Source organism: Miscanthus floridulus, chromosome 8, assembly GCF_019320115.1.
Source record: "Miscanthus floridulus cultivar M001 chromosome 8, ASM1932011v1, whole genome shotgun sequence".
In the NCBI taxonomy this organism is placed as follows: Eukaryota; Viridiplantae; Streptophyta; class Magnoliopsida; order Poales; family Poaceae; genus Miscanthus; species Miscanthus floridulus.
The window spans coordinates 89025200-89040645 of record NC_089587.1 but is presented as its reverse complement, the minus strand read 5'-3'; the positions used below and the strand labels follow the sequence as shown (position 1 = coordinate 89040645).

Genomic DNA, 15446 nt, shown 5'->3' with positions numbered 1-15446 from the left:
AAACTAGTCAACTCAAGAGAGCAACGAATGAGGTAGATTCCTGTGACATTCTTATTACATGGTCAAAGTATATATACATCCAACTATAGTTAAGACTAACTCTACTCTTGTGCACTTTGGGATGCCACTTAGACGGTAGAGTACCTACAATAGATAACTATACCGACACGACTACGGTCCTACAATTTAAGAACCTGCTCAATTTGGAGTGGACTACAAAGGATAGACGAGGCTGTCACCTCCTGCTGCTACCACCCAACCATAGAACATGGTGTACTAACAGGTAGAGCATCGTATTAGCACCATGCTTACACGAGGCTTGGCTACTTAGCCCAATCGATAAACTAGCAGGCTAAGCACTCTATGAACCCGCACACAAAAGTAATGATAACCTCAACTAAGCAAGATACATATTAAAAGTAAGCATAGCCATGTAGATAGAAATATGATGAATTTATAATAAGTCTTACAAGATGTAGAAGTGAAGATACAAGGCTTTGCCGAGCCTCCAAGACTAGATCCGGAACTTGAGCATGAGCCCAACTCGACCCTCACTCCCGAGCTACTAATCTACTACATTGGAGAGTCAAGACCTAATCCTCCTGGTGTATCTTAATTTCTGAATGAGAGGTATGAATTAGGGTTTTAGGGATGCTCTAGGGCGGGGGGTAGGGGCTACTATATATAGGCTAGAGCATCAATTCTGGACCCTCGAATCAAACTGACTTGAAAGAACGGCGTAGATGTAATTTAGTTGGCGGTGGAGAACCGACATTCGAAGGAGTGGCTGACAGGTGGGCCCAGCGGGCTGAGCAGACTATAGGTGGGGCCGACCGGCCCCACATGGCAGCCACCTACCCTCCACTTCGGTGGTTTGCCTTCTAGAGTCTTCCCATGTTAGTTTTGCTGTGGATAAACATGATTTGCTTTGACGAATAGGCCCTCCTTGACGGTTTTCTGAGTAAATCCTCCTTCAAACATAGATTCACCAAAACTTGTGGAATTTATTAGTTTAAACCCCTAGACCTATGTTGGTGATCCTTTTTATGCATTTATATAAGTTATATGGACGGTTTATGATGAATGTTAGCTACCGTCAACAGTGAACAATCAAGATACACTATTTAAAACATGGAATAAAGATTGGGGATATTGTGTTCTTGCCCCTACTTTGATGTCCAATTGTGATTTTACCCTCATTTTTGTCATCGTTGTGATTTTACCCCTGCTTTGTAACTACTAAGGCTCAGTTTACCCTTACTTTTTAACTCTGTTAGTTATATCTAAAATAAAAAAAAATAAAAAACAACAAACCCTTCACAGTAAGTCTAAAGGACAACAATACCCCTTGTCCGTTTGTACCCTCCCCAATCCCCCATCCTCTATCGTATCCTTTGAAACCCTAGTAGTGGCGTGGGCATGGGGTGCGGCTGGGTGGCTCCTTGCGTCGCGCGATGAGGGCATGGGCGTGGCCCCGAGCGGCCAGGCCCGTTCATCGGGCGGGTAGGTGCCTGAGCGTCGGGCGGCCAGGGCATGGGCGGCGTGAGCGTGGGGTGCGGCTAGGCAACTCCTTGTGCCGTGCGATGAGGGCATGGGCATGGCCCTAAGTGGCTAGGCCCCCAACGAGATAGAGAGAGAAACCGAGGCCAAGGAGCACCGCCCCTATCCATCCATGGAAGGAGAAGGGAGAGAGAGGGAGAAGGCTGTGCGAAGGAAAGAAGAGGCGGTGGGAGAGGAGTGTGACATGGAGAGGTCGGCGCCGGTGAGGAAGTCCCACACGTTGACGGTAGACCTACTGATCTGGTCGGAGGGGGCGCCGCAGGAGTCGCTCGTCGGGGCCACGCCGCCGTCCAACCGCCGGCCGCACCAAGTGAGCAGGCCCCCTTAGTTCCCCATGGGGCGCCCTGGGAGTACCCACTCTCCTCTGTCATTGTTAAGGGAGGAGGGGGTTCCCCCTGCCTGAACTTTTATGTTCTCTGTTCGGTGCAGCCGTCAGAGGCGCTTAAGAAGGTGGTGTTCGGCGGGCTGGTGATGGAGGAGGAGGCCGAGAGCCTCAACAAGAGGTGAGTTTCTAGGCATTTGCCCTACCATATTCTCTTACCGGATTGGTGGGATTTTGTGCTCTGTTCTTGTTGCGTTGCCTGATGACGAGCTTCTGGCCTTGGCGACAAGATCTCCCAAGATTTATGGTCAAACTTTGGGAAAGTGTTATTTTTTTGCGCGTTGTTGTTGATCTGTGCGAGCTAGAGAAATTCGTTGGATTTGAGGTTTCGTGAGATATGCGCGCTAGAGTCTTTTAACTCTGTTCTTTTCGAGTTTCTTTTTCAGTTCTGCTCTATAGGCTCTGGAAAAGGAATTGCTAGTAGTATTACCGTAATGTGACTATGGTTTAGCTATTCATGTAATTGCCATCTCACCAACTATGTTGGAGTATTGGAAACTAACCCATAGCCTTCAAAATGCTTCCGTCCGAACAGCTGGGAGCAAGGCTGAAGAAGATGAATCTATCAATGCCTCTGCAACTCCCATCCGAACAGCTCCAAAGAATTATCAGGTACTGCTTTGTGATTTTTTAAAGGACTATGTAGATTGATTTTTAGTCTGTTTTGTTTAGGCTGTACCCCTAGCAACCCTTCTATGTTGATACTTGATAGTGTAGTTTTATTTTCAGATGCTGCACTAATTTGTTGGTTTTGTGACAAGATTGATACTTGATCATGGTTTGTAACATGGTCATTCAGGCACGAGTTTACCTTAAGATCGTGCATCTGCCTAGTGTACTAGTGTAGGTGGCATGCAATTTTACACTGACTGCATTTGAATCATATGGCCTCCTTTTGTAATTTGCATAAATAAGGATGCTATGTTTGTATTCTATTTAGGCTGATGGCTAGATGCCTGGTGACAAGACCATTGGGGGAGATGATGATGCTTTCAACACCTTCTTCGGTGAGACTGGCGCTAGGAAGCACATCCCCCATGCTGTGTTTGTTGACCTTGAGCCCACTGTCATCGATGAGGTGAGGACTGGCACCTACCGCCAGCTCTTCCACCTAGAGCAGCTCATCAGTGGCAAGGAGGATGCAGCCAAAAACTTCACCCGTGGTCACTACACTAGTATGTAATCTGATCTAATCTTCAATTTACATTGCTCCCAGATATATTCACTCTATAATCAACATCTTACTTAAACTTGATTGCTTATCTTGCAGTTGGCAAGGAGATTGTTGACCTGTGCCTTGACCGTATCAGGAAGCTTGCGGACAACTGCACTAGTCTCCAGGGCTTCCTCGTCTTCAACGCTGTTGGTGGAGGAACGAGATCTGGCCATGGTTCCCTCCTCCTAGAGCTCATGTCTGTTGATTACGGCAAGAAATCCAAGATCAGGTTCATGGTGTACCAATCCCCCTAGGTCTCTACCTCGGTGGTTGAACCATACAACAGTGTCCTATCCACCCACTCCCTCCTCAAGAACACTGATGTTGCCATACTGCTCGACAACGAGGCCATCTATGACATCTACCGCCGCTCCCTTGACATTGAGTGCCCAACCTACACCAACCTCAACAGACTTGTGTCCCAGGTACTGTCTTGGTCTGCCTTTGCATTCTGCCAGGTAAATGTTCTGAAATCTAGGCTTTTGTCTCTAACCATTAGCTGTTATTGATGTTGTGCAGGTCATCTCATCCCTGACTGCCTCCTTGAGGTTGGATGGTGCTCTGAACGTTGATGTGAATGAGTTCCAGACCAACCTGGTGCCCTACCCAAGGATCCACTTCATGCTTTCTTCCTACGCTCCAGTGATCTCTATGGAGAAGGCCTACCACGAGCAGCTGTCCATGGCTGAAATCACCAACAGCGCCTTCGAGCCATCCTCCATGATGGCCAAGTGCGACCCCCACCATGGCAAGTACATGGCCTATTGCCTAATGTACCATGGTGATGTTGTCCCCAAGGATGTGAACGTTGCTGTGGGCACCATCAAGACCAAGCGCACCATCCAGTTCATGGACTGGTGCCCGACTGGCTTCAAGTGCGACATCAACTACCAGCCTCCCAGCGTGGTGCCCGGTGGTGACCTGGCCAAGGTGCAGCGTGCCATGTGCCGTGTACTGCCTCCCTAGAACAGAAGGAAGAGGAAGAGGAGGGAGGTTGGCTGCATTGTTAGGAATAGATGCCTGAATGTGATGTATGACACTGAACATGTAATATCTCACTATTAACTACCGCTTTTGTTGGACTTGTATGTTGGATGAGGCTTGGTGCTGTATGGATACTTTTGCTACACTTTCACTTGATGTGATATTATATATATATATTTGTATGCTATGTGGAATCATATGTAACAAGTTGTGCAATGATGTTGCCATTTTAAAAAAAAACAGGGGTAAAATCACAATATATTCAGATAAGTAGGGGCAATTTCGCATGGGCAAACTTGTCCTTACTGAGCCCATTTGACACCGTTACCTGCTGTTCACGGAATAGGGGTAAATTTAAGCTTCGTTTTAAAAAAACAAGGGTAAAATAACAACGATGACAAAAGCAGGGGTGAAATCACAACTGGACATCAAAGTAGGGGCAAGAATGCAATAGCCCCATAAAGATTCTATGCAAATTAAAATGTTAAAACCAACTTTTCTGTAGCATAGAAGGTGACCTTTGGCTCTATGACAACACTATCCTTGCTTTGGGTATGTGTTGTCCACTAATCCTTTGTAGAGAAGAAAGAATGAGTAGAGCAGAAGGTCTAACACAATGTCAAGATCCACAAAAGAAAGGACAAAAAGAGGGCATGACAAAAGAATAAGAAAGGAGTGCGACATAGGAGATAAGATGCCCATGAGCAGCTCAAGCAAGGAAACCTTCAAGCAGGAAGAGAAGACCACCACAAGTCATCTACCCTTCATCACATGGTGTCATCACGCTCTAATAATGAAGGTAACATCTTAAGGAAAGTGGTCATGATTTTCCTCTTGATCTTGGTATGCACATAAATGAAGAAACAAACATGTTTGAGTTACAATTTTGCTTAATCCAACCTAATTAACTCAATATGTTTTGTTCCTTAAGCTTGTTTATAGTACCACTTTCTTGATCTCATAGTCTTAACCAAATGAGCTAAAAGTTTGATACATTATAAAGATGGGCAATCCTTCCATAGGTTAAGCAACTTCACTCTTTTTATCACAGTCAAAATACTACATCCTTCTGATCTTATCACCCATGTTACAAGAATAAATAATGCACATAACATTAGCTCTATCATGATTCAATGTGCTTAAGGCTAGAGAAGAGTAAATAAAGTTTTGGTTCTGTTGGTGTTTTCCCACCAACAGAGCCCATGCACTTGTTCTCTACCTTGTCTTTATGAGCAGAACACACTTCGAGTAAAGTGTGGGGGAGTCGATCCCCCAAATTTTACAAGTGGAAGTTCTGAATTCGACAACAAGCTCACAACCATTGATGAGAGGACACCTGCCATCCAAGGTATGTTACACAATCATGCACAATGGTAGGTAAGCATGGGACACGAGATGGCCAGCCTCCAGCAACAACAGCAACAACAAAATCAAAATTGGGAGGCTTTGTTCCAGCACCTCCACATCCGGTCACCTCGTTGGGCAACCACGACAACAACCAGCTTGGGGGAGAAGGCATTCCCCGTGTATCCAGATAAGTATTTCTTTCCTTTTATTATTCTTAGTTTGCTTTATATATATTAGAAAAAAAATATGAATAACTAAAAACAAAGTAAAAGTTATCTTTATAGAAATATATATAGTTATAATGTGTGATCTAAAAAATAAAAATAAAATAAAGAGAGTGTGTCTAGTTTACTTTAATCTGTTTTAAGAGCTGAATAAAATAAAAAGGACTTTGAAGATAATCTCTTAAAATGGAAATGATGAATAGTTGCTCTATTGTAATTCCTTTCAAGTACCTAGTTTTCAGCCTTGAATTCTCCCGAGTTTTGGATAAGATTGTTTTTGATATAAGGATTTACTCTAAACTTGAAACTCGTGGGTAGCACATGCTTGATCTAAGTCTAGGCAATTGATGGATATGATATGAGAAGGTCTGATCTGTTGTTTATCTTGTTCTAAGTGACACTAAGTTCTGGAGATTTATCTTTTGAAAAATACAAAAATGCTATGATGAGTTCCTGTATAACAAAGCTTGAATTCCTACCAGAGCCATACATGTTATTTAGGCTAGGAAAACTTCCACATATATGCTACTTGTTTTGCATTGAGTTTTATCAAGCTTTGTTGACCCTTATGAGAGGTTTGTCATATTCTTAAAATCAAGATCACATACACTCCACCCACATATGCACTACTCCTACAATAGGGGTAGGCGCAAAAACATGCCATTCCATTTAGATCCACCCAAAATGTTCTACTCCTACACTGGGAGTGAACACCAAAAACATGCATGATAGGTTTTTCCATCCACCAAATAAATGCTCCAAGTTTTTGTTGCTATCTCTCAAAGTTTTATTGCAGAAAAGAGGCATGGGCTATGCAAATGTTATTCATAAGAAAAAGAGAGAGAGAAAAGAAAATAAGAGTTGAGAAAAAATGGACAAGTGTCCAAGATATCTAACACAATGGGTACTCAGATACCCGCCTGAAAAAAGAAGAAGAGATGAATAAGATAGCCCCTGCTCTCTAGCAAATGTTTCCAAATTTTAAAAGAGAGATGTTTTCAAGGAGCAAAGTAGAATTAGGTTAGCCACCATATATATCCACAATATACATCCACACCCATGCATATCTTGATTTGATTGTATGACTTAACTCTCTTTGGATCCGAGGTTTGACTTTACAATATATGTATTGCAAGTATGCTCTAGCTTTCTCCCTACCTATGAACTCCACATAAGCCTTAGTGGTAGGAAGAAAAAAGGCATAACATCTTTATTGCCTTGGTGAGGATCCACAAATACCACATATATTGAGAGACTTGAGACTGTCATACAATGGAATCTCTGAGTTTTATTTTGAAAACTTATAAAAACTCTAGAACAACGGTGGAACAATGACCTTGAGATATAGTGATTGACTTGATTGTTCTGTCTTTCAATTGCTCAAGATCCAAGTGAAGGCTAAGAAGCCCCATGGTTGAAGGTAATATGGGTAAGTTTGAAAGTCAGATCAGTTTATTCTAATCTGGAGGAGAATTTTTGATTGAACACCTGTGTACTTTTGAGGAGTGAAAGCATTGTAGCAACTCCTGATCCATTGCTAAGTTTGGCTTTGCTCAGGGACTAGCAAAGGTTAAGTATGGGGGAGCTTGTTGATAGTAGTTAACGTTCATCATAAACCGTCAAGATAACTTATATAAATGCATAAAAAGGATCACCAACATAGGTCTAGGGGTTTAAACTAATAAATTTCATAAGTTTTGGTGAATCTATGTTTATAGGAGGATTTACTCAGAAAACTGTCAAGTAGGGCCTAGGATGCATATACGCTGTTCTTTAAGTCGGTTTGATCCAAGGGCTCACGATGGATGCTCCGGCCTATATATACCAGCCCCTACCCCCCTCCCTTAGGCCATCCCTGAAACCTTAATTCATATCTCTCATTCAGAGATCAAGATACACTAGGAGGATTAGGTCTAGACTCTAAAATGTAGTAGATTAGTAGCTCGGGAGTGAGGGTCAAGTTGGGCTCATGCTCAAGTTCCGGATCTAGTCTTGGTGGCTCGGCGAAGCCTTGTATCTTTACTTCTACATCTTGTAAGACTTATTATCAATTCATTATATTCATATTTACATGGCTATGCTTACTTTGAATATATATCTTGTTTAGTTAAGATTATCATTGCTTTTGTGTGTGGGTTTCATAGAGCACTTAGCTTGCTATAGTTTATCGATTGGGCTAAGTAGCGGAGCCTTGTGTAAGCATGGTGTTTATACAATGCTCTGCCTGTGAGTACACCCCATTCTCTAGTTGTGTGGTAGCAGCGGGAGGTGACAGCCTCATCTATCCTTTGTAGTCCACGCCGAATTGAATAGGTTCTTAAATTGTAGAATCGTAGTCACGTCAGTAGAGTCATCTATTCTAGATGCTCTACCGTCTAAGCGGCGTCCCGATGTGCACAAGAGTAGAGTTAGTCTTAGCTATAGTTTGGTGTATATATACTTTGACCATGTAATAAGAATATCATAGGAATCTACCTCAACCGTTGTTCTCCCGAATTGACTAGTTTATATTATCTTAGTGATCTATCTCTTGAGTATCATTATGCTTAATTTCTATCATTACCTTTAGTCCTTGCTTTAGCTATGCTAGTATGTTAATTAGTAGACATTCCTTTGTTATCCAATAAATCTTTACTCCATTATTTCCCTGTGGTAAAATATAAATAACGATACCTGGAATACTCCCAGTAAAATGCTACAATGGTATTCTATGCGCTTGCGGAATCCTTCATATTCTATTTGCACTTATAAGTACCAACAATCGTGTTTTGGATAAAGTTGTTGAAGACTTAATTAGTGAAGCTGCAACTATTGTAGTTTTCGAAAGTGAGTGCTTGTGACTTTTGTTGTAAATTTGTTTCCCAATGTTTGTAATATGTGATAGATGATTCTATTTTATAATAAACTTGTTTTTTGTTAATGTATGAATTATTTGCGAAGGCAATGTGTAGTCCTCATTTTAGAAATTATAATTTACCTTAGTGAATTTGAAAAACACCGTCCCCTCACTTTTTTGCGAAGGCAACGCGTAGACTTCGCTTAGAAGTTATAATTCACCTTAGTGAATTTAAAAAACGCCATCCCCTTACTTTGTTTTTTTTTTGCGAAGACAATGCGTAGACTTTGCTTAGAAGTCATAATTCACCTTAGTGAATTTGAAAAACATCGTCCCCTCACTTTTTTGTGAAGGCAACGCGTAGACTTCTCTTTAGAAGTCATAATTCACCTTAGTGAATTTGAAAAACGCCATCTCTTCACTTTTTGGCGAAGGCAACGCGTAGACTTCGCTTAGAAGTCAAATTTCACCTTAGTGAATTTGAAAAACGCCATCCCTTCACTTTTTTGCGAAGGTAACGTGTAGACTTCGCTTAGAAATCAAATTTCACCATAGTGAATTTGAAAAACGTCGTCCCTTCACTTTTTTGCGAAGGCAACGCGTAGACTTCGCTTAGAAGTCAAATTTCACCTTAGTGAATTTGAAAAAACTGAAAAGTAGATATAATATTTGTTTACATAGGTTAGCATTAATTTTTGCTTGTTTGAAAAATGATGCTACCTATTTTAGTTTATTTTGGCCGATATTTGAGTATATTTAAGTATACTCTTTGGCTTTTTAGTTTTTTTGCTTTACTTTTAAGACTTAGGGGAATAGTTTCTCATTTATATTTGATGAGAATTTACAATAGAGACTGCCTCGTTAAAAAACCACTCACCCTGTGAAGGGCTTCCCCTGAGTGGAAAAAGAGTGCAGCTCGTTTACATTTGTATTGAAACTTTGGAATGTAAAAACTAGTCTACTTCTATCATAGAACTTGTAAAAAAAATTGGAGTCTAAGGGTAGTATCTTCGTAGAACCTCAATGTTCCAGGTGTGGTCAATTTCTTCTCCATTCATGTTTGCCAAGTGGAATGATCCCAATTTGTTTGTTCTTGTGATAAGATATGGCCCTTCCCATTTCTATTGAAACTTTCCAACTGGTTCTTCATTTCTCTTTCTTTTCAGAACAAAGTAGTCTGGGGATAATTGTCTTGGTCTTACTTTTTTGTTGTACCAATTCTTTGTTTCTTTGTAGTACTTCTCAAGGTTCTAGATTGCTTTCATTCTTTCTTCTTCGAGCAAATCCTTGCTTATTACTTGCTCTTCTTCTTCAATTATTTGGACGTTTGTTCTTGGGCCTTGAAATTTTATTTCTTCAGGTGTCATTGCTTCTTTTACGTACAACAACTTGAATGGTGTAAAGTTTGCTAATCTTGATACTGTTGTATTGTGTGCCCAAACAACTTTTGGTAATTTGTCAACCCATTTTCCCTTAGGAAGCCCCACTAGGCATTTAGAAATGCCAGTGCATATGATTCCATTTGCTCTTTCAACTGCCCCATTTGACTGTGGGTGTCTGACCGAGGCAAAGCATAGTTCGATTCCCATATTTTGACAGTAATCTCTAAAATCTTGACTGACAAATTGAGTTCCATTGTTTATTGTAATGTGTCTTCGAATTCCAAAATGGCATATGATGTTCTGCCATAAAAATGTTTTCATTGTGAATGAAGACATATTTGTTATTGGCTTGGTTTCAATCCACTTTGTGAAATATTCCACTGCCACAGCTGCATATTGGAAATTTCCTTGTGCTGGGGGTAATTTCCCTATTATGTCAATTCCTTATCTTGCAAGTGGCCAAGTTGGTTCTATTGTTTGTAAGTTTGTTGTTGGGGCTCTTATTTTGCTGGCAGACATTTGACAATTGTGACAAGATTTAACTATTTCTTTGCTGTCACTTTGTGCTGAAGGTCAATAAAATCCTTGTCGGAATGCTTTTCCTACCATGGCTCTTGCCCCTGGATGTGTGCCACAAATCCCCTCATGTATTTCTGATAGCAATTCTTTTCCTTCTTCTGCTGATATGCATTTGAGAAGTGGTTCACAAATTCCTTGCTTGTACAATTGATTGTTGATGATTTTGTAATTTCTTATTCTATGTTTCATTCTAACTTCATTAACTTCGTCTTCTGGTTCATAATGCCCACGAAGGTATGACATGATTGGTGCTCTCCAATCTTCGCTTTGTATTATATGGACTTCTCTTGGGACTTCTTGCTTTGCCTTGATAGATGCATGAGTTAGTACTTGGAAGAAAATATCTTGAGGCAAACTTGTATTTTGAGCTATAGCTTTTGCTATTTCGTCAGCTTCTGAGTTGTTTGTTCTTGAGATATTTTTTACTGTGAAGCCTTCAAAGTATTTTTCTTGTTCTCTTAAAAATTACAAGTATTTTGCTAGCTCTGGATCTCTTGCCTTGTAATCTTTTTTAATGTGTCCAGCCACAACTTGTGAATCTATTTTGATTATTAGTCTTTAGATCCCCATTGCTCTTGCTTTTCGGAGTCCGAGTAAAACACCTTCGTATTCAGCAATATTGATGGTACATTGAAATTTGAGTCTTGCAGCGTATCTCATTTTGACCCCTGAAGGTGATGTGATTATTGCTGCTGCACTAGCCCCTGTGAAGCCCCATGCTCCATTGTAATATATTATGCAGTCTGATTGCTTTTTGTCTTTGCTTTGATTTTGAGATGGAGTCCAATTTGCCATGAAGTCTGCTAAGACTTGGGATTTTGTTGATGTTCTTTTTTCAAATTCGATGTAATGCTAAGATAGTTTCGCTACCCATTTTCCCAATCTTCCAGATGATCTGCAACTTTGTAGAACTTCTTTCAGAGGATAATTTGTTGGTATTCTGATTTTGTGAGCTTTGAAATAATGTTTTAATTTTCTTGCTGCAGTTAAAACTGCATAAGCTATTTTCTCGATCTTCGAGTAATAGATTTTTGAGCCAGACAGAGCTTCTGAAACAAAGTAGACTGGGACTTGTCTTTTTTTGTGTTCATTTTCCTGTTCTTCAACAAAGACTGCACTCACTGCACTTTCTGTTGCTGAGACATATAGGAGCAATTCAGGCCCCGAGGTTGGTGTAGTTAGAGTATTTGGCTTTAACAAGTAACTTTTTATTTGTTCGAATGCATGTTGTTGCGAAGGTCCCTATGCGAAGTCTCTTTTTGTTCCCTTGAGTGCTTGAAATATCGGCAGACTTCGCTCTGCTGATTTTAAAATAAACCTGTTTAAGGCGGTAAGTCTTCCTATCAATTTTTGGACATCCTTTATATTTTTAGGAACTTTCATGTTTAAGATTACCTGGACTTTGACTGGGTTTGGATCGATTCCCTTTGCTGATACAATGCAGCCTAGAATTTTGCCCTTTTGGACTCCGAAGGTGCACTTTTCAGGATTCAACTTTAAATTTGCTTCCCTAATATTTGTAAATGTTTCTTGGAGGTCTTTGATATGATCTCATCTTTTCTTGCTTTTGACTACTATGTCATCAACATATGTGAGTAGATTTTTGCCAATTTGTTCGCGTAGCACTGTTGAAGTCATTCTAACAAATGGTGTGCTAGCATTGCGCTGCCCCTCTACCATCCTTTCAAAATAGTAGGTCCAAAATGGGGTGATAAAACTTGTGAATTCTTCATCTTCTTTTCTCATCCAAATTTGATGATAATCAGAAAAACAATCCAAAAAACTTAGCAGTTCACTTCTGGCTGCTTGATCGACTAGTGTGTCAATTCTTGGTAGTGGGAAATTATCTTTTGGGCATGCTTTATTGAGATCTGTGAAATCGATGCACATTCGCCATTTTCCATTCTTCTTCCTGACCATGACAATGTTTGCGAGCCAAGTTATGAATTAAACTTCTCTTATAACTTTTGCATCAAGTAATCTTTGAACTTTAGCTTTGGCAGCCTGAACTCTGTCTTTGGCTAGTTTTCTTAACTTTTGCTTTTTTGGTCTGACTTTTGGATCAATGTCTAGTTTGTGCTCAATTATATCTCTGCTGACTCCTCTTAAGTCTTTAGATGACCAAGCAAATATATCTTTGTTGCTTTGAAGAAATTCTACAAGTTTATCCTCTTCTTCTTGAGAAAGTCCAGTACCAATGATGACTTGTTTGTCTAGGACTAATAGATCAAGAGGTACTCCTTTTGTTTCTTCACAAGCTTGAGCTTTGGTTTGAGGCTTCGCATTTTTTGTTTCTTCTTTTTCTCCTTCAATGATTGCGTGAACATTCTTTTGTCCTGGAGTGTACTCTTTTTCAATGTTTCTTGCCTCAGTTTGGTCTGCGTGTACTGTGATTACTCCATTTATTGCTGGTATTTTCATACATAAGTATGAGTAGCTTATGACTGCTTCGAATGCATTTAAAGTTCCTCTTCCAAAGACTGCATTGTATGGATAGTACATGTCAACCACATCAAATGATATTTGCTCTGTTCTTGCATTGCTTACTGTTCCAAAAGAAACTGGCAAAATTATTCTTCCAATTGAGTGGATCTTTTTCCCGCCGAAGCCATAAAGTGGGTGCTCAGCTCTTCATAACATTTTGCGATCAATTTTCATGGCATCAATTGTTGATGTAAATATAATGCCAGTGGAGCTACCTCCATCAACCAATATTTTTGAGACTACCCAACCATCTATGTTTGTTTCGATTACCATAGCATCCATATGTGGATAATCTTTAAACTGAAGGTTTTATTCTAAAAATGTGATTGGCAGATGGGACCATCTTGTTTTTTTGTATGGGCCTTCCATTGAAATTGAATTTACTCTTTGGAAGTAATTTCTTCTTTGACTATTATTTTCATGGTCCATGTTGTTTCCTCCCATGATTGTTAATATTCTTCCTCTGCTTGGGATGATTGCATTATTGTTCACTGCTGAAATTGATGGGGAGTTATTCTCTTTTTTGGCTTGGCTGTTTTGTGGGTTGTTGTTTGCCACTGAAGCTTCGGGTTGTGCTGATTGAACGTTAGATTGCTGAGATTGATTTTGCCTCCATTAATTTTGCATGGGATGATACATTGCTAGTGGTTCATAGCTGTATGCAGGAGGTGGTCCTGGAAGTAGGGCTTGGGTATGTCCATAATGCATTGGATAATAAGTTTGACAAGGACTTTGCTGTTCTTGCCTCACATGATTGACAATTTTTGATTGGCTTGGTGCCCTGTTTTCTTCTTGGGCTTCTTCGAAGCTTTTCTTAACTTTGGGACACATTTTAGATGTATGTCCAGCCCATTTCCCATGAATAATGCAGTACATATCTTCATGTTTTAAAGGTGTTTTTCCTTTTCCTCTTCCTCATCATCCTCTTGTGCCGAAGCCACCTCTTTCAAATGTTCTTTCATTGAATTGACTTCGCTAGTTATATTGGTTTTGATGAGCATAATAATTCAGCTATTGAATTGTTGTCATTCTCAATTTGATTGACTTGATTGTGCGGTGAAAATGGTCTTCGCTCATAGTTGTTTGGTCTTGGAGGATGGAAGTTGTTGCTGCTTTGCTTGATTTGAGCCCTGATGTTGTTTTCTTATTCAATTCTTTCTGTAATCATCATCTGACTTGCAATATTTTTAAATGACTTCGTAAATCTCAGCAATTGTACTTGGTTTTTCTCGAGCAAAATGAGAAGCACATTGCCCTACTCGAAGCCCTTTGATTACGGCTATTATCACCACTTCGTCTGGGATATTAGGAATTTGTGCCTTGATTTGAATGAATCTTTTGAAGTACTGGCTCAGGGGGGCTCTTTGATTTATTGGTTGCAATTGAATAGATCTATATCTGAGAGGCCAGCTGGTTGGAATCCTTGAAAGTCTATAAGTAAATTTGCTTTAAGTTGATCCCATGAATGTATGGATTTTGCTTTTAGTGAAGAGTACCATTGTTGTGTTGGTCCTTTAACTGCCATGACAAGAGATTTTGCTAATGTAGTTTCATCGCCACCCCCAGAAATTACTGCGGCTTCAAAACTCATCAAAAATTGCCTTGGGTCAGATTGGCCATCAAAAGTTGGTATCATGTTGAATTTGTACCCCAAGGGCCATTGCACTAGCTGCAAATTTATTGACAAGGGAGAGCTTGTGTCAATTAATATGAATGACTTTTGGGAATTCTTCTCTTGAGAAACTTTTGTTGCTAAATTTGGTTCATCTAAATGTATAACTTCATGGCTTGCGCTTTGGAGTTGCTCATTTAGTTCTTGAAGAGTGGCTTCAGCTTCTTCTATTCTTTGTTTGAGATACTTTTCTCTTGCTCTTGCACGACATTCTTCAAGTTCTTTTTGCTTTCTCAGCACTTGTTCTTCTAATTCTTTGAGTCTTTGATCTTCGGCTTCGCTTGCCTTTGAAGAATTTGGGTCTTGGGGTGTATCTTTTTCGAGACTTTGGTCTTCGACTATTGGTGGGCCATCTTCGGTTACCCTAGTGGTAACTTTCTTGTTAGGTCTGCCCATTAGCTTCGCGTGGTCGTGAGAGTTTTCGAGCACCCGCAAACGGTGGGCGCTAGATGTTAGTTAGGAAATTACTCAAGCATCAAAACTTTGAACACAAGACCAAGTTGTATTCATTTCATGATCATATTGTACATGTCAGATGGGGTATTTATAGGGGTCCTTGTCTTTGTACTTTACATAGAATGACTATTTTACCCCCAATTCAAATGGTTACAACCCTTTTCAACTACAAAGGCAAAGTAGTCTTTTTCCTCTCTTGAGCCTTCATTCTTCAACTTTTGTACATCAACTCCATCGATGTCTTCGTCTTCCAGACTTAGTCGATTTCTGCTTTGATTTTCTTCTTCTCTCAGAATGTTAGGCGAAGTCAAACTCTTGTCTTCG

At 40.2% G+C, this 15446-nt stretch overlaps 1 pseudogene; it reads left to right on the top strand.

Moving 5' to 3' along the window:
- The first annotated feature begins 2717 nt into the window (after positions 1–2717).
- On the top strand, positions 2718–4124 carry LOC136469554 (tubulin alpha-1 chain-like; annotated as a pseudogene).
- Positions 4125–15446: the final 11322 nt, after the last annotated feature.